Consider the following 24,507-nt stretch of genomic DNA (forward strand, 5'->3'; position numbering starts at 1 on the left):
GTCATGTTTTTCTGGATCATATTGATACTTGCAGATGTTCATCTATGTGTGGGCATTGAAAAGTTAGATATTTATTATAGTTCTTGTAGTCTGGGCTTGTTTCTACCCATCCTTCTTTGGAAGGCTTTCCAGATATTTGAAAGGACTTGAAAGTTGTGATCTAAGCTTTATCTGCTTAAGGGGGACCCCAAGGCCAGTAGTGCTGTAATTCTTTCAGTTCTGTAGAGATATCACCTTGATAGTCTTGGACAAGTTCTGGAAGAATTCTCTGGATTATCAGGCAGAGACTGTTGTACTCTTCCTTTACTTTATCCCAAACAAAATCTGTACCTCTATTCTGAGCCATCTGAAACTGGGGTTGGAGTGACACAAACACCCCTGTGTCCACCATCCCTAGGGCACCTAGGACTGTGGTGTGTCAGACCTGAATCCAATACAGAGCTGGATCTCATCCAAGGCCTGCTCTAACCAATTCCTGGCTACAAACTATGTTTGCTCAAAGCCCTGGAAGAGGGCTGGGCTATAGCCAGCAGGTGGCAAAGCCAGCCTAGGTCTATTTCTTTCCCTTTGGGTGGTAGCAAGTTCCATCAGGCCTGGGGTAGGTCCAGAAGTGCTGTCCAGGAGCCAAGGCCTACCATCAAAAACTTTACGTGTCCACCTAGGGTTCTATTCTGCTGCAACTAAGCTGGCACTCAAATCACAAGACAGAGTCCTTCCCATTCTTCCCTTCCCATTCCAAAGGCAGAGGTACCTTATCTTGTAATCACTGCCACCTTAGTCCATTGGGGGGTACTACCAGATTATTACCAATGTTCCCTTAAGGCTCACAGGCTCTTTAGTCAGCTTCTAGTGAACGTTGACCGGCCTGGTACTCACCTTTCAGGTGAGGGTACGCCAGCCCAGGGTAGGTCCAGAAATTCTATCCAAGAGTCAAGTCCTAGAATTTGGGATACCGGGAGCCTCCGTGGTGCTCTACCCCCACTGTGGCTGAGCTTGTATCTAAGGTGCAAGACAAGGCTACTTTACTTTTTTCTCTATTATTTTCAATCAGAAAGAGTATTGCCCCATAGCCACCACAGCTGGGAATGTGCTGGCTCTCACCTGAGTCCAGCAAGTCTCAGCATCTCACCCACGGTCCTCAGTGTAGTACCTGGGCACAGCTCGGAACTAAAACTTGCCTAGGCATTGCAGTTCTAGTGGCTTCAACTATGTTTCAGATTAATTTGCCACCCCAGAGTACTTTATCCTGTGGTAGCGAGGAGTATAGGAACCTAATTTCCAACCACCGAGATTTGTGATTCTTCTCTGGCTATGACTGGTTTAAATGCACCCTTCGTGGGTGAGACTGAGTTTGGTCTAGTTTTGCTTTCTGCTATAATGAGGGCAATACTGGGTTCAGTGCATCACAATTGTTGGCTCTCCCTCAACACAAGGAATAGAAACGCTCTCATCACCACAGCACCCCTGCCAGGGGGATGGGAAAGGAGTGGCATTGACTATTCAAGACTGTTTTGCTTTCCTCTACAGTACCTATTTCAGCAATATGAAGTTAAAACCAGGTACTGTGAGTGCCTACCTGATTTGTGTTTCTTATGAATGTGCTTATTTGTATAGATAGTTGTTAAATTAGTGTCCTTGATGGAGGGACAATCTGTGGAGCCTTCTGTCTGAAATCTTGCTCCACCCATCAACCAAGTAAATAACTTTTTAAAAATCTATTAGATTGCAGAATGCAGGACAAAAATAGAACTGCTGACCATGTCTGACTTTTCCCAGCACAGCCAAGGGACGTGTCTAACTCTATAGGTACCCAGGTGTTTCCTAGAATCTAACGGCTGTAAAACAGACAAGTTAAACAGTTATCAAAAAAATGTCATATAAGGAATTTATGTCCTTAAAATGTCTAGAAAAGACAGTAACTGAACTGTATACTTTAAATCATGTCTAAGTTATAAAAAGGTTTTAATTTTATTTTACTAATGTTAAAAAGTATATTTTGAAGTTTACTAAGGTTATGTGAACTAAAATGCATTTGGGTTAAAATTTCTATTTTTTGAGAAAATGTTTAAGTGCTAATTTTTCTTTAAGCCAATTAATTGGAACTTTTTAATATAATTTTGGTTGTGAAACATCACTCACATGGCACATGTAAATGAACAGAAAAAGCAGATCTGGTAGAGTTGTAAGATTCTTCATTTGCCAGTTTTTAAGTTTTTCTTCCTCATTTTAGGCCACTAGTCTCTTGATTACCTGTCCCCTGTCCTAGACTGATGTCAGCTAGACAACTCTAAATTTGCATTTCTAAAGTGGTAACTCTTAAGTGAAACAAGACAGATAATTAATGTTTTACCCAAACTCAGGGAAAATGGTATGAGTAGAAGTTCACATGGCCAAAATAAGGATATCCTTACCTGTGGTGATTTTCTTAGATGTAAGTTTCTTAATTGCATTACTGGCTTTAGGGTAGAATCTTGTAAGGAGCAGCACCAGGAGAGCATGCAGTTTCTAGGCCTAATGGGGAGGGATAGGTGGAAGGCAGAACAGATCCCCAAAAGTCAAGGATCCAATTTTTACGTCAAATCCTGAATCTACCGAAGGAGGGAACCACTGTAAGATGAGATGGTGCAAGACTGAAGATCAGAAGCTGTCCATGAACCCAGAGATATGAACCCAGGCCACCATCATGAAAGGGCAGAGCCTTAGCAACCAACGTACAGCATTGGGCAGTTGCCAGAACTTTTCTGAAAAGAAGTCTAGAACAGCCATTTTAAAGCTTGCAAAGAATTTTAACTGCCCAAGAGAATTTTCTAAGGCTAGCCATGACATTATTATATGTCATTTTCTAAGTTTAAACTTTTTTATTCAATTGTTGAGAACAAAATAGCTATAAAATATTTTTTTTTCAGTGGTGTACTTAGTTCAAATAGTAACTCAATCCAAAAGCCCTTTTAAAATTCAGATGGTGATGTTCCAGGTTCTTATCACTACGGAAGAGGTATTTCTGGAGAGATCATAGAGGAGGCATCCTCACGATCCCCAAAAATTCACCCTCAGAAAGGTGCTTAATATAGCAAAAGATGGCAAAAACCCCATAGTATGGGACATTTTAAAACAAAACTCACCAGAGGGCTTAACACATTTGGAATGAAGAATGTGCTAATGCATCTCATCGACTCTTGGTCCTTTCAGACCCGTAACCTAATATGAAACTGAAACTTCCCACCCTCTGGATGGCAGACACCAAGAGAGAGTATCCCCACATGGTCATAAAGTCAAGCTCTTGCGAATACAAGACAAGACAAGAGGGAAACCATATCCAGGTTTTTGCCCGAGGGAAATGCAGCTATGTTTTTTAATTGACCAATCTGCAAGGTCAGCTTGAACACGAAGTTATAGGAGTCCCAGGCCTGTATCGTATCCTATGGTAACCCTCTTTATGACAGAATAACACAAGACAAATTTATAGCACAAAGTACATCAGACTTACTAGAGCCTAATACTAGTCTCACAAATCATTCTTCCCATTAATCAGAATCTTGCAGAGAAGACAAACAGTGATTTTTATCATTCAGTCAACAGGTTGAGGCAGAGAGAGGGAGACCAGTAGTCTGGCTGCTAAAGAATTAGTATGCTTTTGCCAGCTTGACAGTTTTCTGGGTTCCCTTTATCTGCAGTTTCTGGAAGAACAGAACAGGTTTTGGTGACCCTGTGCACAGCACCATAGCAGTGGGGTCCAAGCTGTGTTACAAAAGAAAATTATCCTTTTCTGTTTCGTGGCACCATAGGCAAGAGACGACAATTTTGCATAACAAAATTAGAGGCTTTCAGTTCTCTGATTTTAAATGTCTACTAGATAAACTGCCCAGAAGAACTCATAGAACTACAAACTTAGTAGGCTGAAAGCCAGGTCTACTACCCTACCTCTCAATCTAATAAAAACATCTGCAATATACAAGTCCCAATTCAAAATAATAGAAATTTTTAGCATAATTTGTCAAATGTATTTCTTAGCCAGTTAGGCAGTGTAATTTCTACTTTGTCAACACATTTCTCCTTTCCTTTCTTTTCTCTCTCTCTCTCTCTTTTTTTTTTTTTTTTTTTGGTTTTTTTTATTTCATCCTCATTGGTCTCTTATCTCTTCATTGGTCTCATTATCTCCTCGTTGGTTTCATTTCTTTATTCTTACCTGATGTTATTTCATTCTATTCAAGACTTCAGATTAAATTTTCTAGATCATACTTAGAAAATGTAATTATACTAAAAAAAGGCTACCAAATTAAATAAAAATTGCCCAAATCAGCATCCAAAATTAAAGCTCTGCGTAGTTTTCATGATTTAATCCTAATAATGTCCTATGGTCACAAAAGTCTAATGCAAGCTCATAACATTGCTTCTCCCTAAAAAGTCACCCTCTTTCTCTGTGTTGAAATTCTTCAGTCTCATAAAGTGTAGAATCAATTTTGTGAAGACTTCCTGATATTTTCAAACATATGTGATACCCTTATCCTCTAAATTGTTCCAGTGATACCTGATGATGCTAATTATAATGTGTCTAGGTGTTTAGCTATTTTTATAGTTTCTTAAGCACATCTGATGCATCTATGAACTACCTCATTGTGGGAACTCGCTCTATTCCACATTGTATTTATTACAAAAAATAGCTCCAAATTTTGTACAGAGTAGTCAAAAAAGTCATGGAATGAAACTTAAAAGTCAGCAAACTAAATAAAACTTAGTTACTCAAATCCATGTCTAAGAGCCTTTGTTGTGTACAGAAACTTGGTTACCTACTTAGGGAATCCCTTACCACAGTGTTTGATAGCTACTGTCTGACTCAGAGTAAACATCTGGATGTCTGACTGGAACTATCTTTGTGGTTTGATGATTTTTGAAAAAATAATATGTTTGAAGGACTGTTATCAGTGAAAACACTTTTTTAATTCTTTTTCCATACAGGTACTGACCACAGAGAGGAGTCCCAGATGAGTAATGTAGTGGAAAAATTTATTCTTCTTTAGCTATTTTTTGTCTAGAAGATTGGTGACCATATGTAACTCATGCTTGATGCTGAATCAGGAAAAGAAAATGAAAGGGAACCACTGGCATAGTTGGGCGAATGGCCCAGACATACGCCTACACTACTGCCAACTCTAAATAAGGAATAGAAAAGAAATTACTTAAGTCACCAAATTGAACCTTTTCCTGGTAAATATAAACTTAGTGCTTAGAAGATAGCATATAAAATGGCATTAGAGAATGTATATTATTTCTTAATGTAACATATACATTACAATAAAAACCACTTGGCTTATTTTATAAAAATTTATTTTAAATAATACTGTATATATGAAAGAAAAATCACGTGGAAAACCATAATTAGCTTTCTGCAAAACATATGAAGAATTCTATTAAAATATGTTAAGTCAGGCAAATATTTATTATATTTAATAAGACTAATAAAAATACAAACATTTGGTAGAAATTACAAGTTGTAAAATGTAGGACATGATTAAAAGTTTTCCTAAGCCAACTGTTACTAGTAATTTATTGTTTTATATTTATAGATAGAACATTTATAAATCAACTATGTAAGACACATAAAAGTTTTATATCAAAGCAGATGCTATCTATATTCTTGCAAATAAAAACAGAAATATAGCAAGAACCATTTTTGATACATTACGTATAGTGTGTGTCAGCTCTGAAATAAGGGCCTTTATCTTATTCGTCATTGTATTCCTGGACTGAGAACAGCACCTGGAAACTGAAAGATAATAAATACCATTTAAATGAAAAACTGTTAGAACTAATAAACTAATTAAGTAAAGTAGCAGGATACATAATCAATATACAAAAATCATTGTGTTTCTATACATTATCTGATTAAAAAATCAAGAAAAGAGTCTCATTTATAATGACATTTTAAAAAGACACTTAGGAATAAATATAACCAAGAAGGTGAAAGATCTATACACTGAAAATTATAAAGCATCTATGAAAGAAATTGAAGACAAGACATATAAATGAAAAGATATCCCATGTTCATGGATTGAAATAATTAATATTATTAAAATGCTCATACTACCCAAAGAAATATACAGATCAATGCGATCCTTATCAAAATTACAGTAACAATTTTTACAGAAATAGAAAAAAAATCTAAAATTTGTAAAATCCAAAGAAGATGCCAAAAAGTCAAAGCAATCTTGCGCAAAAAAGAGCAAAAGTGCTGGCATCACACTTTCATCACACTTCTTTATCTGAAAATTTACTGCAAAACCATGCTAATCAAAACAGATGGTACTGGCATTAACAACAGGAATAGAGAAAAATGAAACAAAACAGAAAGCCTAAGAATAAATCTTCACATGTATAGTCAATTAATCTTCAACAAACTTGCCAAGAATAGACACAGGAAAAAAAATAGTCTCCTCAATAAATGGTTTTGGAAAACAAGATATCCACATGCGAGAGAATGAAATTAGAACCTGATTTCACTCCATATGCAAAAAATTAAAACAATAAATTCATGACTTAAACATAAGACCTGAAATTGTCAAACTACTATGAGAATATTTTCTTGACATTGGTCTGGACAGTATTTTGTTGTACATGAACCCAAAAACATAGGCAACAAAAGCAATTATAGACAAAAGAGATTGCATCAAACTGAATGTTAAATGCATAGCAAATAAATCAATAGAATGCAGAAACAACCAAAAAATTGGAGAAAATACTTGCAAACTATACATCTTATAAGAACTTAATAATGAAAAGACATAAAAATGACCAACTGATATATGAAAAAAAAAAAGTTCAACATCACTAATTATCAGAGAAATGCAAATTAAAACAACAGTGAGATATCTGTTAGACTAGCTATTACACAAAACATAACATGTATTGAGGAAGATGTGGAGAAAAGAGAACCCTTGTACCATATTGGTGAGAATGTAAATTAGTACAACCATTATGGAATATAGAATGGAGGCTCTTCAAAAAATTAAAAATAGAATTACTCTATTGTCCAGCAATCCCACGTGCAGGTATATAGGTATATAGCCCCCAAAATGAAATCAGTATGTCAAAGAGATGGCTGCTCTCTCTTGTGCATGGCCGCATTATTCACAATAAACAAGATACGAAATTAACCTGTGTCCATCATCAGATAAATGGATGTGTAAGTGTGGTTATATACAAAATGAAATACTATTTAGCCATAAAAATAATAAAATGTTCTCATTTACACAACATGGATGAACATGGAGAACACTGTTAAGTAAAATAAGCCAGGAATAGAAAGATGTGTACTGCATGATCTCACTTACATGTGGAAACTAAAAAACCTGAATTTATAGAAGCAGAGAGTAGAATTCTGGTTGACAGTGGCTGGGTGTGGGGGATGGCAAAATGTTGGTCAAAGTATATAAAGTTACAATTACATAAATAAATTATGAATATATAATATATAACATGCTGACTGTAGTTAATAATAAAGTTTTTAATACATAAAATTGCTAAGAGACCAAATCTTAAATGCTCTCACTACAAAAAAAAAGTATGTGAGGTGATGAATATGTTAAGTAGCTTGATTTAATCAATTTGTAATGTATACATGTATCAAAATATCACTTTTTATGCCATAAATATATATAACTTTTATTTGTAAATTATACCTTAATAAAGTATAAAAAACGATGGAGACAGCCAGGCACGGTGGGTCATGCCTGTAATCCCAACACTTTGGGAGGCCAAGGTGGGCGGATCACCTGAGGTCAGGAGGTCGCGACCAGCCTGGCCAACATGGTGAAATCCCATCTCTACTAAAAATACAAAAATTAGCCGGGCATGGTGGCAGGCGCCTGTAATCCCAGCTAGTCAGAAGGCTGAGTCAAGAGTATTGCTTGAGCCTGGGAGACCCAGATTGCAGTAGGCTGAGTTTGCTCCATTGCACTCCAGCCTGGGCAAGGAGAGTGAAACTTCATTTTAAAAAACGAAAACAAAAAAGAAAAAAGATGGAGACAAAAAAAGAAACATTTCATCTACCAGATTTAAATGTGTAACAATTCTAGTGGATTTCTTATTTGGCCAACATTATTGGTCCTATAAGATAGTTTTCTTTGTTTTTAATGGTAAATTACAAAATAAAAGCCTAAAATTGTTTGATGGATACATTTTTCTAATAAGAATAGTCATTTTAACTTATATTTAATTATATTAAATAATATAATTTTTTCCAAAAAATGAGAAGCAGCATTTATGATCTATCATAGTCAGTTTTAGAGAGTTATACCTAAATCATTCTAGCACTTAAATTTAAGAAACTCAGGTCATGAAATGTTGCAAACTTGGAGAAATATGCTGAATCACTGCAGATCCTGGGAAATACAGCATTACTGAGGATCACTGATGGATATGATATTTAAAAAAAAATGCTTTTATTATATGAACTGATTGCATGATATTAGAATATTTTATTTTATTCTAGATTTTGTAAGGCTACATTTAATGTGTTTAAAATAAACATACACAATAAGCATGATTGTTTATTAACATATTAAAACACATATATAGTTTTACACTACCTTAGTCATTTTTTTCTTTGTTTCAGTCACCCACTGATTTTCTTACATGCTGGGAATGTACTTTATTCCATGCTTTATTCATGTATTAGGAGTTTATTGTTATACTTCGAGTGCATTGACAAGGTGGTAATTGTCAAGACTGTGAGAGTACATGGATTTTGTACAAACTTTGAACACAGAGATGGCAGAATTTGCTAATGAATTGATGTGCGCTATAAGAGAAAAATTGCTATCAAAGATGACTTCAAAGTTTTTGCTCTCAAAATTGGCAGAATGAAGTGATAACTTACTAAGCTAGGGATGATAAGAAAATAATTATTTAATTTTGTTGATAAAAATCTATGAATGTATTGTCAACACAATTTGTTCTTGTTATTCATCCTCTGTAATCCCAAGAAACCCTCATTAATATACTAAAGCCTGTCATCATAATTATTCAGATTCGTCTACCAACATTGAATAGTCTAGTATTAATCATGTTAACTATCACCTTTATGAGCAAAGAAAAATCACCCAACTCTATTTGGTTAGTGCAACTGACACTTGTGAACAGGAAGTCTAATACAAGTTTCATAAACAATCCAAAGAAATTGCTTTGGTTGGACTGAAAAAGAAAAAAAAAAAAGGAGGTCAGTGGAAATCCCGCCAGTCCCTGTTAATATAAAGATGTATTGAATTACCAGCTTGTTTGTAATGATAATACAGTCAGACTTGTAAAGTTCTTATCACTGGCCAACTGGCATAGAAAAATTACTCCTTCTTTGCTACAGTAGTCCTCTCTTATCAGTGGTTTTACTCTCCAAGGTTTCAGCTACCAGTTGTATAGTACAATAAGAAATTTTTAGAGAGAGAGGGATAGTGAGAAAAACTACATCTACATAACTATTATTACAGTATTCTATTCAATTGTTAGTTATTATCTATGTCTAACTGTGCTTAATGTATGAATTAAACTTTATTGCAGGTGTGTATGAACAGGAAATACATAGTATATACTGTATAGAGCTTGACACTATCCATGGTTTAGTCATCCACTGGGGATTTTTGAAGTATCCACTGTGTTTAAGGGGAGACTACTGTAGACGAAACTATAGTAGATGAGTGCAGTCTCAGTACACATACTTTCACTTATGTGAATTCAGCAACCATTTACATTTCCTCTTTTGTTGCCACCATATCAGAACTTAGAATACTGTTAGTAATGGAGCAGAATGCTATGAATACTGATTGACTTGAGTTTATAGAATAAAAGAAATTGGAACACTGCGCCTTTGGGTTTTAGAATGGGCACTACACTTCATGGTACTATATTGATCTTTTTTCTAGAGGCTAATATTAGAGTATTACCTCTGTGTTAAGAAGCAAGTGATGTTTATAATAGTAATGACAGATTTACACGTGATAATTCAATTCATTCTCTTTTGCATATAATTTATAATATCAGTAAAACCCGTGAGAAGTACAGTCTATATATTTAAAACATGTTTCTCACTACAGAATACATTTATGCAAAAGGAAGTAAGCCCAAACCCAAACTCTTATAACCATGCTTTAAAAGCATTAGTTTAAGCGTTTCTGATTAGCACCGTAAAATGATAAAAATTTAAATGAAAAAATACCTTATATTATACATAATAAAAATGATGAAGAATATTTTCATGTCTAAAATACAAATCTTTAAAACTATCTATCCATGAGATTTAAGAGAGTCTACATTTTCTTATAATGTAGGTTAGCAGTGTATATGCTGGCTTTTCATAACAGATAAAGAAAAAACATTTTAATGATCTACATTCAACATATTTAGAAGCATGTGCATTGTTTTGTAGTTATCAATTTATTTATTTATATTTATATAGTTTTATATATGTTTTAAAAATAGGTTAGATGTTGAGAATTTCTTTATTTAAATAATAATAAGATATTAAATATGTTTGATTAATTTCTAATAACAATGCTGGTACTCAAGATGAAACAAGCTTCAGGGAGTTCTTAGTTACAATAAGGTATCCTAAAAATCATTATGTACATTTTTGTGGATTTAGTAAATAATATTTCTCATATTCATGTATTTTTAAATGACTAGATATTTTCTATTTTTAAACATATAAATTTATTTTAAAATGTCGTTGACCTCATGATAGTTTTAGTTGTTACATAATTTCCTAATCAGAGTTTACAAAAATTACCATAGCTACTATGTGGATATCTGCAAAACATTTTGACATTAAAAACCAGGTCCTTGGACTTAAAAATTTAGGTACTAATTCACTCCCTTTCAATGCAGTAACTGTTCTTAATTTATGCAATTTAATCTACTTCCCTTTTTGTATTTAGCTAGTAGAGATTCAAAACATCTGGTTATGATCAAGTATTCACAATCTCCTAATTTAAAGTTGCATGATTCAGAATTTTTTAATATATATTTTTGAAGATAACTGAATATGTGCAAAAACATGGACAGTAAGTCATATTAACTCTAAACTATTCTAAATGTTTTTAAGCTTCAATCAGAAATATCAATGGCCTGTCCTTATAATGATTTCCCTTTACCCTATCTGAAAAATGCTTATATTTTACACTTCAGGCTAAAGTAAGCAAGCACCACATAAAATGTTGTGTTGGGTAATCACTAGTGCTTAGCTATTGCTCAACACATGTCAAATACAAATAATTAAAACTATAGTGGCCCCAAGCAAAACATTAAAATTTTTGCATTCCAAAGGAGGTTCATTAAAACCAGATGACTGGCTTGGCTGGGCTCATAGAAGGACTTGGCTGAAACATGTCCACTTCAAATCCATACTGTCTTATTTGCTTACATCACAGAATCACTGACTCAAGAACCTGAAGGGTCCTCCAAAGTTTATCTAACCTCTTTCCAAGCAGAGTTTTACTTAAAATACTTTGCAGAGAAACTAATATTTCTTTACAAATTCATATGCAAGAATATTCCAAATACTTTTTGTATCATTAAAAAGTATAACCTTTCAGTGAGTAGAAAAACAATTAAAAAATCTTTATTATTTTATTCGTCTAAAATCTCCTTAATACATTTTAGCAAATTCATTTGTGACTTCACTACAGTGAAAGAGACCAGCACTAGCATGAAGTGTGTCATTGAATAATATTCCATTCTACATTATCTCCAATACACAAACAGCATAAACTATGTATTCTTCATGACTACAAATTATGAGAGACTTAAATTTCTGAAAAAAGTTTAAAGTGGCACTAAAAAAAGTTATAAAACCCATATTCAGTTAATATACATTTTTACTAGGAGAAATTTATAATTAAGAGTCAATTATTATTAAAAAGAAAATAATGAAAGAATATTAAAATCAAATTTCTTAAATAATCCATTTAAAAACATGTATTACATTATATACAAAGGCTCCTTATAATAGACAATTTGATGAGCTAATGGGTAAGTAACTTGCAGCAGTTTATTAATCAAGCATTGGAAATGTACACACTGTATTTAAAATGATTTCAAGTCATATTAGATCTGTTAATAGGTTTACTGTTTTTGAAGCCCATGAGGATTTATCTTTTATCAAATAATCTTAAAACCTACAAATTATATTGCTTAAACATGCAGTCTTTTCTTCCAGTATACTAAAAAATAATCAATGCATATGCTTTCCTTTCTGCCACTCCACCTCTCGTCATCAAAATTAAGCAGTTTAAAACACAGTTTTAGTAAGAAGGTAAAGCTTTATGACATAACACATCTAATTTTGATGACGCGTGAGGGAAAAGACAGTCTTTTAAGTTCAGATGAATTTTGAGTCACACGTTCCTTCCTCCCACGCCTGTTTGCCTTGAGTGAAGTCTGTTTTTTTGAGCACAGGATGCTACTGACTGTAACTCACTCAAAACACAGACCAGGAAGATTCATTTTGTCATTTCAGCTGAGAAAATGGAAAAAAGTAATAAAATGAAGGCATTAGACCTTTGGTGTGCTTCATATTATACACCACTATTAAGGTGGCAAGGTAACCATTTCCTCAATACAGCCTTTATAAAACATGATGTGTTGAATATACTAAATTATTTTTACTTGCTAAATAGGCTTAATACAGTAAGAATTTAATTCACATTCCTACCTTTAAGCACAATTTTTAATATCAACATAAGCTTCAATCTTAAATAAAACATAAAATTATCCTCTTATAGCAGCAGAACATAAATTTATTATTCCTCTTGAGTGTTTATCTCTCTATCCATGTTATTAGGCTGTGTTAAATGCCTGGCAAGAGAGAACACTTCTCCTCTACCTGTGACAATCATAACTACATATTGTTCATAATATGAATATTCCATTCACTTAATGTAAGCACATATTTTGATTATAAAAGCAATGGCATGTTTAACATATTATATATTATTACTATTTAATGTTTACTAACTATTCAGTAATCCATTATCCTCTTAAATTATGGTTGATTCTTAAGTCAAAGACAAACTGTAGAAAACCATGCATCAAGCTATATATAAAGTTATATATGTATAAGTCCATCTTCATATAACAGTGACACAAATTTTAGAATGTGACAAGGTGAAACATTTTTCTTTACATAAAAATGTACAATTACATTGTGACCCTGACTTTCCAAATACCCATGACAAACTGCCAAAATCCATGTGCCTCCAACTGATTCAGAGACTTAGGTTTCCATCACTTAATTACCTTGTCTCTTAGCCATCGTTTCTATATTTGATTAGCTCTTCCTTTGCTATAGGACTGTAGAAAATTCTACCTTGGAGGTTACTTGGAGGCTACATAAGCTTTAGTAACTTAGGGACACATAGTAGTCAGTCACTCTGTCTCTTGGCTTCATCAGCTTTCCTTTTTTGTTGTTGTTGGTCATTTGGCTTATTGTAGGTAAGATTCCTCCATGTTGGAAAAAATAGTAGTAATATGTATACACAAGACTCTAGACTGTTCTTAGCAAAGCTTACTAAGGTCAGAGGAAAGTAAGCTACACATACACACACACACACACACACACACACACACACACAATTAGCAAAGCCTACTAAGTTCACAGGTAACCTGAGCTGTAACAATCCTGTTCTAAAACCAGGTTACCTCTGAGCTTAGTATGCTTTGCTATTTATAAATACGTATTTTCTCCCTTTTAGCACCCATATGTGCTCTTCTCCCTTTGGCACCCACATGTTAAATCCCAGAGAAGAATTTATGCTGACATCACATAAATAAGCCAATGACTGTGATCAAACTGATGGCTAATATGCTAAGTCAGACCTATTTTTTTTTGGATACAGGTGAGAAAGGGAAAATAGGATGGCACTTATTGCACTGGTACCACCCAGAATCACATGGAGTAAAGGCTTGGATCCACAGAAATGATGACATTTGCTGTTAATAAACAAAATGTGAGTAAACAGGGGGTTAAATTATATCTTCCACATTTTATTTTTTAGCTGTCTAGTTAACACATATGTGTATAATTCCATGAATAGCTCCACCTAATATAATTATTTTACTTAATAAACATGTACTCATCCTCTCTCCAACAGGAACAATCCAAAGACATGCTGTTAAGTCATCCTATTCTAGGGCCAGCATCTCTGGGTAAAATGCATTTCCCTTAATCAAATTCAGATGTGAGTCCTCACAGCACCCCTGCCAAATTCTAATTATAAACCTAACCATTCTATCTTACACAACAAACAATGTTAGGGAAAACAGAAACAGTCCAATAAAGTGAAAAGAATTAATGGGGAATTCTTCTCTACTGGTGGTATTAATGCATTGCTTTGACCCATCTCCTGTCACTGATCTTTACTGTTACACTCACAAGGGAACACACTATCCCACTGCACAAGGAAGGCTCTGCAACCTGAACAGTACTTAAGAATCATATGAGCTTTGGCCCAGTAGGTTCTTGAGGGAATCACAGGTAGCTGATTTCCAAGTATGAGTTCCCTAACAATACAACTTGTAAAACCTTAGTCATCTGTTAGTTGAGTCATTTGAGGGTAATTTTATTCAATCAAAGAATAAATCTTGAAATCATACTTCTTAATTCTATACTTTCTCCTTGCTTTATTTTTTCTTTCTCTTTTACTAGCACAAGGAATTTTGGTCACATACCTATATGTCAGCTTGATGACTTTTCTCTTGATTTCCACTTCAGGTCAGGCCAGTATGAAAATATAGGCCAGTATCAGGGAGGCAGAGACAGTTGCTTCTATACCTCTAGGCTGAACTCCAGTGGAATACACACACACACACACAGACACACACACACACACACAAAAACATATACATATATTTAAAAAAAGAAACTTTCAACATCAGTAATAATTAGATAGTAAAGAGAAGAGTAAGAGATATTTGGGAGGGCCATGAATATATGGCTTTTCACATTACTCTGGAGTTTCAGTCTCACTTCTGTTCTGTTTCCCATCTCCTTGCTCTGTCCACAAAAACTTAAGGGCTGGCAAGAGAATTTGAGCTTTACACTTCCCATGTGATTGTCCAACTCCCAGTGGCCTTCGGATAAAAAGTGAACTGGTTTTTAGACTAATACCAAAGACTTAAATTACTTTTCTCTTAGAAATTAAAAAGGAAATGAAAGAAAGGAAAACTTTAAAAAGATAATATAGCACATGTTAAAATATTTCAAATAGTATCAAAAACTATAAAGTGAGAAGTGAATTTTACTATATACTTCACATTCAAATTCTAGTTCCCTGACCATAGGCAATCATTGAAGTGCAGTATGCATTCCTAGAAATGGTGCATGCATATTATAGCACACGTATATCTGTCACAATGTGATACTATTGTAGATTCACCAATGACTATAATAAAAATGGTAGAAAATACTAAATGTGATAATAAAATGAAGAAACTGTTACAGGACAGGGGTCCCTATCCAGACCCCAAGAGAGGGTTCTTGGGCAAGGAAGGATTCAGGGTGAGTCCACAGTGCAAAGTGAAAGCAAGTTTATTAAGAAAGTAAAGGAGTAAAAGAATGGTTACTCCGTAGACAAAGCATCCCCGAGGGCTGCTGTTTGCCCATTTTTATGGCTATTTCTTGATTATACGCTAAACAAGGGGTGGATTATTCATGCCATAGTGCTGGTGGGAGTGTAGCAGTGAGTCTTCTTGCCATTTTGGATTTGGTGGGTTTTGACTGGCTCCTTCACTGCGAACTGTTTTATCAGCAAGGTCTTTAAGACCTGTATTTTATGCTGACTTCCTATCTCATCTTGTCACTTAGAATGCCTTAACTGTCTGGGAATGCAGCCCAAGTAGGTTTCAACCTCCTTTTACTCAGCTGCTGTTTAAGATGGAGTTGCTCTGGTTCACACACCTCTGATAAAACTATTTATTTACACCCTGTGATGGGAATTCAAATTAGTACATTTTCTTTGGAAAATTATTTGTCAGGATCTTCTAAAGCTAAATCTGTACATGCTCTGTTGACTCAACAATTTCACTGCCAGCTGTAGAACCAACCGCAGTGTGTACACCAGAATAAATGAACAATATTGCTCACAGCAGCCCTATTTATAGTAGCCCACATCAAAATTTTCTGAATGGTTATCAAAAGCAGAATGAATAAGCAAACTGTTTTATATTCATACAATGGCATGTATGGAAATAAGAATGAAAAAAACTAACTGCCAGTATTTGCAGCAGTAGGAATAAGGATCACAAACTACGTTGAATAAAAGAAATAAAACACAAAAAAGAATGTTGTTCGTATGGTTCAATTTACATGAAGTACAAAAAGAGACAACACTAATTTATGTTGTTAGAAGTCAGGAGAGTGGTTGCCACTCAGAGTTAGTAGTGACTGGGAAGTTTCTGGGGCTGGTAATCATCTATTTGCAGATCTAGGTGAATTTAGTTTGTGAAAGTACATTAACTGGTGTGTATACTTTTCTGTATATGTGTTATACTTCAAAAATAGTTAAATGATAACACAATAGTGAAAGCAGTCCACATAATCATGAATAATCATATATTTAATAAACAGTTAAAACAAATGAGGTAAAGTTCTATTTACTGATACAAATATTACTCTAAAGGAGTGCTAGTTTTAAAAAATAGAATAATAAATACAATATCATAGCATACATAATTCAATTTTAAATGTACATAGATGCATACATTTTAAAAAAATATTTTTGTGATATACAATGAACTGATAAAAGTGGTTATACCTCTAGAGAAATAATGTTGGTAATAAATTAAGATGATATCTTCGTCTACTCTCAAAACTTATTTTTTGGTAAAATGTTTATATATATATGTTGTATCATAAATATCCAATTATACATGGATGTAGACATTACATATCTCATATGTTTTCAATTAAAAAATGAAACTAGCCAAGAGATGGAAGCAGCCCAAATGTCCATCAATGGATGAATGAATAAACAAACCATGGCGTATACATAAAATTGAATTTTATTCAGTCTTAAAAAGAAAGGAAATCCTGTCACATGTTGCAGTATGGATGAACCTTGAGGACATTATACTAAGTTTAATAAATCAGTCATTAAAAGACAAATACTGTATGATTCCACTTATATGAGATATCTAACGTAGTCAAATTCATGGAAACAAAAAGTAGAATGGTGGTTATCAGAGCTTGGGAGAAAAGGGGAATTATTGTTTAATGGGTATAAAGTTTCAGATTTGCAATATGAATGAGTTCTGGAGATCTTGTTCACAACAATGTGAATATACTCAACACTAGAGAACCACACACTTAGAAATGGTTAAAATGGTAAACTTTATGTAATGTGGTTTTCACAACAATAAAATGTACAATTAAATTAAACATGCTAAGTTCCAGAACAAGAAAAAAATAATAGAATTATATACTCATTGTTGTAAAATCTTGTTTTATTCCCCTAACATGTCTTGGGATTTGCTCACGTTAGTTCATGTAAAGCTACCTCAGATTTTTAAAAAATTGTTATAGAATATTCCATTGCACATGAGTATGACTAAAAATGTGAGTATAATATAAAGACATTCTTTACAGTATATTCTTCATGGAAAATTCTGCTTCTAAATGAAATAAAAAGTAAGGAAATTCACATTGAATTTGACTGGGGACACAGGTTCCTCAATTTGGCTGTTAAGACAGTCATTCACTATATTTTTATCTGGTAACATTGTTTTCTCCAGTCTGAGGAGAGCAGAGAATTATGACCAGACTCTATTTATGGGCGCACTAGATTGGTTTATGTTTTGTTTTATAACTTGGCAGTACAACATGAAATTAGCAATACCAAGATTACATTTATCTGGAATATATACGTGTGTGTGTGTGTGTGTATAAATCAGTAACTGTTTCTCAGTTACCTTTACATTCATAGGTCACAGTTTTTTATTTGAAAAATGAAGAAATTGTTGATAATCAATTCAAGGTATTTGACCCTCAGTTCTAGTGCTATACCTTCTTCCAGGTGGTTCAGACTAAATTCCTTTTCAGTGGCAATACCAGCTGACTTGAGGAAAGAGGTTTGGACATCGTGTTGGTTTTACAATTCTTGTAGTCCTGTCATCCAGCTACAATTGGACATAGTAGACATTCAACAATGTCTTTGTTGTTGATGGTTGCAATTATAACTTTATTTCCATCTTCACAATAAGACAAATGGAAAGTGTGATATTAGAATAATTAAGTTATAAGATATTTTACTAAAAGTACAGGAGTAGTAGTATTAACAGCAATCATGGTAACAATGTGTTTTAATTTTCTATACCAGAGATTGTTTTTGGTCTTTATACATGTTATTTCTAAATACTTAAAAAACAGACTTACAGAATAGAGTTGTATTTTTAAAGAAAGAATTAGGATTCAGAGAGTTGAAGTGAGTTGTCTAAGAACACAGAAAGTAGCAGAAATACAAGTCCAGATCTCTGGCTTCTGTTCTTTCTCACCATTACATCCTGTTGCTATAGGAAAATATAAGGCTGTACTTTCTAATGCTATCTTCCTAAGTAATACCCAATCTAAATAAACTTCTGATGGTTTTCTATACTAATAAGAGAAAACTCCATCAATCTAGTGTAGAAGTAGTCTTTCAATTCAATATTTAGCTATTCAGTAAGAAACTTAACATTTTATTTTTAAAATTTAAAACATACTTAGAATTCCAACTTAGTTGAAACTATACGTTAGAAACTGAATGACCCAATCTCCGGTCACAAAGATCATGTAAAGTTGAACTTTGAGTCAAGCCTGTTTGCTTACCAAATTTGGTATATGTTAAGTGGCATGTAGCTCCCATAAATATAGAGAGCACAAAAGGTCTTCACCACATCTGAGTTTGGGTAACACTTCATTTCACCAAACACAAATATAATATAGCTTTTCTATTCTATATTTATGGGGCAGGTGTTCACCATATAATAATAAGTTTACTAAAGTAATGTCAACTGGCAAAGTATACCCCACAAACAATACTGGTAAATACAGTAGATTCATGGGGAAACTGTGCTGTTTATTTCTGTTTTCCAAATGGGAGGAAAAGTTATAGTACATGGCAATTACCTTGAGGGTTTCTGCTTCACGAAAGTTGGCTTCCAATTTCATTACCATAATTCTGCAGAACGCAGTCAGTTGCGGTCACAGTCTCTGCCAGCCCACCTTCAAACTCTCCCTGCCAATCAGAGGAGAACATCCTGTTGTGGGAGTGGAGTAGTTAAAAGTTTCATAGTATATCTTTCAGAAAAAGAATAAACTAGCATTATAATTGAGGTCATTGCCAAAACATAGTATTCTCATGAAAAGATGTGACAGGATTAAGCTGTCATTAATGCTTCTTAGCCAGGGTGGGGGGAAATCTTTCCAAAACAGAACTTTTCAACTTAACTGGAATTAACTGAGATTTTTATAAATAAGTCAACTCAAAACAGTGGATATTTACTGTTTTTGTAACATGTGCAAGATGCTTTCTTACTATTTTACAGACCATAATATATAATATTATCACTTAATTTTTGCATAATTTAATTATAAATCCACTTGACAAATTAACATTAAGCACCTAATTTATTTATTTATTTTTATTATTATACTTTAAGTTCTAGGGTGCATGTGCACAACGTGCAGATTTGTTACATATGTATACTTGTGCCATGTTGGTGTGCTGCACCCATCAACTCATCAGCACCCTTCAACTCGTCATTTATATCAGATATAACTCCCAGTGCAATCCCTCCCCCACCACCCCTCCCCATAATAGGCCCCAGTGTGTGATGTTTCCCTTCCCGAGTCCAAGTGATCTCATTATTCAGTTCCCACCTATGAGTGAGAACATGCGGTAAGCACCTAATTTAAAGGAACCAAATTCTGTGTTGATAAACTACTGACTCTGTGTCTTAATTATTCCCTTGCACTCTTTTGTAGAATTGCTGTATGTGAAACCTAATAGAATTTAAATAATAATTTTTGTTCATTCATTTATCTGTTATTGAGTACTAAACAATGTTCTATGTGTAATGGGTCATTAAGTACTAACCAAAATTCTATGTACTATGTGGGAGTTATTGAGTTACAAAGGAAAAAAAAAATTCTTTCTGACAAGATCAGGAGATGACTTCCTATAGAAAAATGCAAAGTTAAACAAGACTGTCATTTAAATTACTTAAACTTGATTCCCCTTGGGGAATTTCTACTTAATAATTTTCTTTCTATTTCGGAACAGGTCAGCAAAACTGCTCAGACTACTAAAGGAGCATATTTGTGGGCATGTTTGACTTGTACGAAGATGTGCATATGTAAATGTAGGCATTCAGATCTAAACCAGATAAATGTATTTATTCAATGCTATAATTTTGGAAGATAAGCCTAACAGAAAAGCCATCTTAACATAAAAGTATATCTAATTCTTTATGACTTTGAATTTGTTGCATTTAATATTCATTACAAATATGCAATTTGGTGCCTGAAATTAATATATACAAATATTATATATTTTCTAGTTTCTTCGTAGAATGACAGTAATGCAAAACAAACGCCAAAACCTACTCTTGTCGCGTGCACTAGAAAGGAAGAAAATTCACCGACTAGCATGGTCACTTACTTTCTCACAGTACGGGAAATAATAAAGACAAACAATGTTTTGATTTTTTTTTATTTGATATGATAGTAAAACTACTATGACTTTTGGTAACAGCTGTGAGTAGGTGTTTAAAATAATATTTCTTTCCTGTTTCTTTTGGTGATATAAGTCACTTTGATTCTTTCTCTTTGACATCAATATGAAGGAAAATGTTAGTCTAAATGCTCCATGATGCCTGAAAATGTGCATTTTTTAAATGTATTTTCTAGAGAATTAAAGTTAAATTTTATTAGGATATAGGTTTTATTTGGTAATTTAAACATTTGCATTACTTAGTAATCAGCTACCGTGCTAATAGATAACATGACATATTAACCTAAACTGGTTTTCCACCTGAACATTGTATACCTGGTAGTACGTTTAAAAGATGAGTAAGTGTCCAGTTAGGAAACAATTTATGCAGCTGATATAATGAAGCACTAGATTTGCGAGTTGGTTTTCTCAAATCTATTTCCTTAGGAAGCTTTCATGTGTCTCACTTAGAGTGCTAATGGAAATAAAGATTAAGCAATAATAATGATAATAATACTACCCTATTGAAACATTGCTATCCCAGTTGTTGCTGTGATGGTGGTGGTGATAATGGTAGTGGTGGTTCGCACTCTCCCTCTCTCCCTATCTTTGTCCTTCTCTCTCTTATTTTCCTTCTTCTTCCTCTTTTTTGCACCCTATTTGTCCTTCTTTTAGTTACAATTTTATCAGACTTATTAAGTAGAGTCACAGATAAGTTTTAAAACATTCACTATCAGGAAATTGTTTAGAAGCACACTTCCATATTTACTATCTCATATATGCACGACACTGGTATAATATTATGGGGAGCAATTGAGGTCATATCTGGAATCATCTGATGATGTCCCAGGACTAATATAACATAAGTTCCATTGTTATTCTGATTGCTTGTCATTCTATGACTATGTATTTCTACTCAGATATACTATTCCTTAAAATATTTTAAACTAAGATTTTTAACTTAACAGATTTTTAACTGATATGCTTCAATTCTTCTATTGATTAGAATCCTAATAATGAAGAGATAACTAATATCAAAATAGTTAAGGGCATTATATACAATATATGTTGTTATAAATGTTATACTTTGTGTTAAAACCATTGTTGAAAATTTAGGCAAGTTCTACCTATTCTTTGGTTTCATAATGATGACAAAATAAACCTTAAAATCTGTTAAGAGTGGTGCAGATATTCATAGGAGACTGGAGAATTGCCATTAAAATTATTTATCTATGTGCATTATCTATCTATCTATCTATCTATCTATCTATCTATCTATCTATCTATCTATCTATCTATCTATCTGTCTGTCTGTCTGTCTGTCTGTCTGTCTATCTATCTATCTATCTATCTTCTTCATCTCCTGTCTTCACCACAGCTGATGGTATGAGTTTTTCAAAAGTTATGATGTTTGGGAAAAGCAGGCACCAAGTCTATTGTCAAGTTTTTACTTGGTCTAAATTCAAAATCTATGAGAATAGACATTCCTGGTTACACAAGATTCAGAGTCAGACAAACAAAATTACAATGACATATCCTCTAGTTTTCAATCTAATCCATGCCATTTTTCTAGGAATAAAATAAAATCTTCCCAGGCAAACTTTGTTTACAGGTGGAATAACTGCTTCGAGTAGTTTCCTCCCTATAATGTATCGTTTGCATGCATGCTTCTAATAAACATTCATTTAGTAGTTTATCTGAACTGTCAGGGGATTCCATAAAATTCTGTTGAGTATAACATAATTGAGTTTGCCTTTCTCATATACTGAAAAAATGTTTTGAGTTCAGAGAGAGGGAAACAACTCACATAAGATTACTATAGTAAATTTTTTCCAATAGTGTTTATTCTGAGCAGGCAGTGGAAGATACTTGAAAAACAAATGAGTCTGACTAAACTTCTATGCCGCAGTAGCGAGCAATGTAAGTTGTTTTTAGAATAGCGAAAGCATGGAGACAGATGCCTCTTTATTTTCTGAGTTAACTCACTTTCAGTGACATGAAAGGAAACTGCGGGATGGTGACTAACACAAGTGGAAAGAGTGGAAATGCTCAAGAAAACCAAAATAGAGTTGGTGTTTAAGACATTTCCTTAATTGTTGCTTCTTGACTTCACTCCCCCTCTCTTTTCCATCACACATCTTTAAATTGCCTTGACTTTAGTTTTTGAAAGATTTGCTACAACAATGATTATTTTATATGCAGCAAACACAATTTTAAAGAGTGTAATTCTAATTGGAAACACTAAAGTAAGGGTCTACGAGAAATCAAACCAAGTATGTTAATAGAATATAAAATCAAAAGTATAATTTTTTTAAGTCTGCTCATTCATTTTTTAAACTACAGATGTAACTGTTACAGATGTTACAGTTTTATTTCTTGCCTATTTTCTTCAAGTTTTAGTTTGCTTCTTGCCTCTTTTTTACTCTAATAGTTTCCCCAGCAGTGATGCCTCATAGAACGTTCTGCAATAAATGGAATTTTTTTATAAGTTTCACTCTCCAATATGGTAGCCTCTAGCTATGAGGTAGTGAGTACTCATTTGAAATATGACTAAGAGAAAAATTAAAGAATATGAATGAAACATCCCTCTTGATGCTTCCAGTTATTACCATTCTTTTACCCTTCCTGTTCCCCTTTCAGTTTATTTTTCTTCTTTGACTTACTTCCCTTAAATTCTACACATCTCCCTCAGACATCTCCTTTATACTCAAAGATTTATTTATTGATTACTGATATTGAATCTCAAGACTCCAGTACCATACATTCAGTGATTTACTCAGCATGTATTTATTAAACAATTAGTAGGTTTTAGCACTATACAGACCTAATCTAAAGGAGAAAACTAACATTGCTTAAATAATTCCAGGATATCATTAATATTTCAGGAAATGCATTTTTACCTAATGGAAAATTTTGTGAGGATATCCCCCAAATCCACGTAATGTAGCATGTGCATATATGGGAGTCATTTACAATTTTTAGGTAATTAGATTTTTCCTAAAGCTGTGATATATAATCACCAGTTGTGTCATAGAATTCTTTGTTCTGGGAAAAATTATATAAATAGGCAAAAACAACAGCAATAGCAATTATGAAATCACCTTAACCTGAAATCATATACTAAGTCTTCTGTGTTAATGTAAATTGGTAAATTGCTTATCTCGGCTTTTGCCCTTTAGAGACAGTGGGGGGATGGACAGAGAGGGCAAGAAATAACCGTTTGCTCTTTGAAATGAGAGAACAATATACAAAACTCAACTGTACTTGAGGGTGTGGTGTTGCTGTTGTGGTTATAGCTTGACTGCTTAACAAGGGAGTTTTGGTACAGTTTGAAAAGAACAAGAATATAACTTGCAGAATATGAGCTGCAGAAAGTAAATATGAGACAAACACTTTCCCCTTCCCCAACTTTGTATTATTAAAAAAAAAAAAAAAACTCTATAGAGAACTTTTTAAAGATGCAATGACTAGCTCTAAATCCTTCACCTAGCTTCATCATTGTTTCTGTCCTCCGCCATTGCTCTCTCTCTCTTTCTCTCTGCATATAATTTTTAACCATTTGAAAAGTAGATTGCAGATACAATAATTACTCATAAATACGTCAGCAAACACCTTATAAAAGAAAGACATTATCCAGCATAAGCACAATATCATTATCAGACATAAAATATATGTTAACAATAATTTTATAAGATTACTGAGTATTCAGTCCAAATCATATGTTCCAAATTGTCCTAGAAGTAACTTTTAGGTTTGTTTCCTGATATAGGATCCAATG

General features: G+C 33.6%; 1 long non-coding RNA gene across 1 annotated transcript; it reads right to left on the minus strand.

The window, feature by feature from the left end:
- Positions 1 to 5,308: 5,308 nt before the first annotated feature.
- On the minus strand, positions 5,309 to 19,278 carry LOC105550959. Its single transcript, XR_001007805.1, has 2 exons — positions 19,145 to 19,278; positions 5,309 to 5,764 (listed from the first exon to the last, which is right to left on the minus strand). It is a non-coding gene; the product is annotated as an uncharacterized LOC105550959 (long non-coding RNA).
- Between the last annotated feature and the right edge of the window lie 5,229 nt (positions 19,279 to 24,507).

Source organism: Mandrillus leucophaeus, unplaced genomic scaffold (genome assembly GCF_000951045.1).
Source record: "Mandrillus leucophaeus isolate KB7577 unplaced genomic scaffold, Mleu.le_1.0 Scaffold50, whole genome shotgun sequence".
Classification (NCBI taxonomy): domain Eukaryota; kingdom Metazoa; phylum Chordata; class Mammalia; order Primates; family Cercopithecidae; genus Mandrillus; species Mandrillus leucophaeus.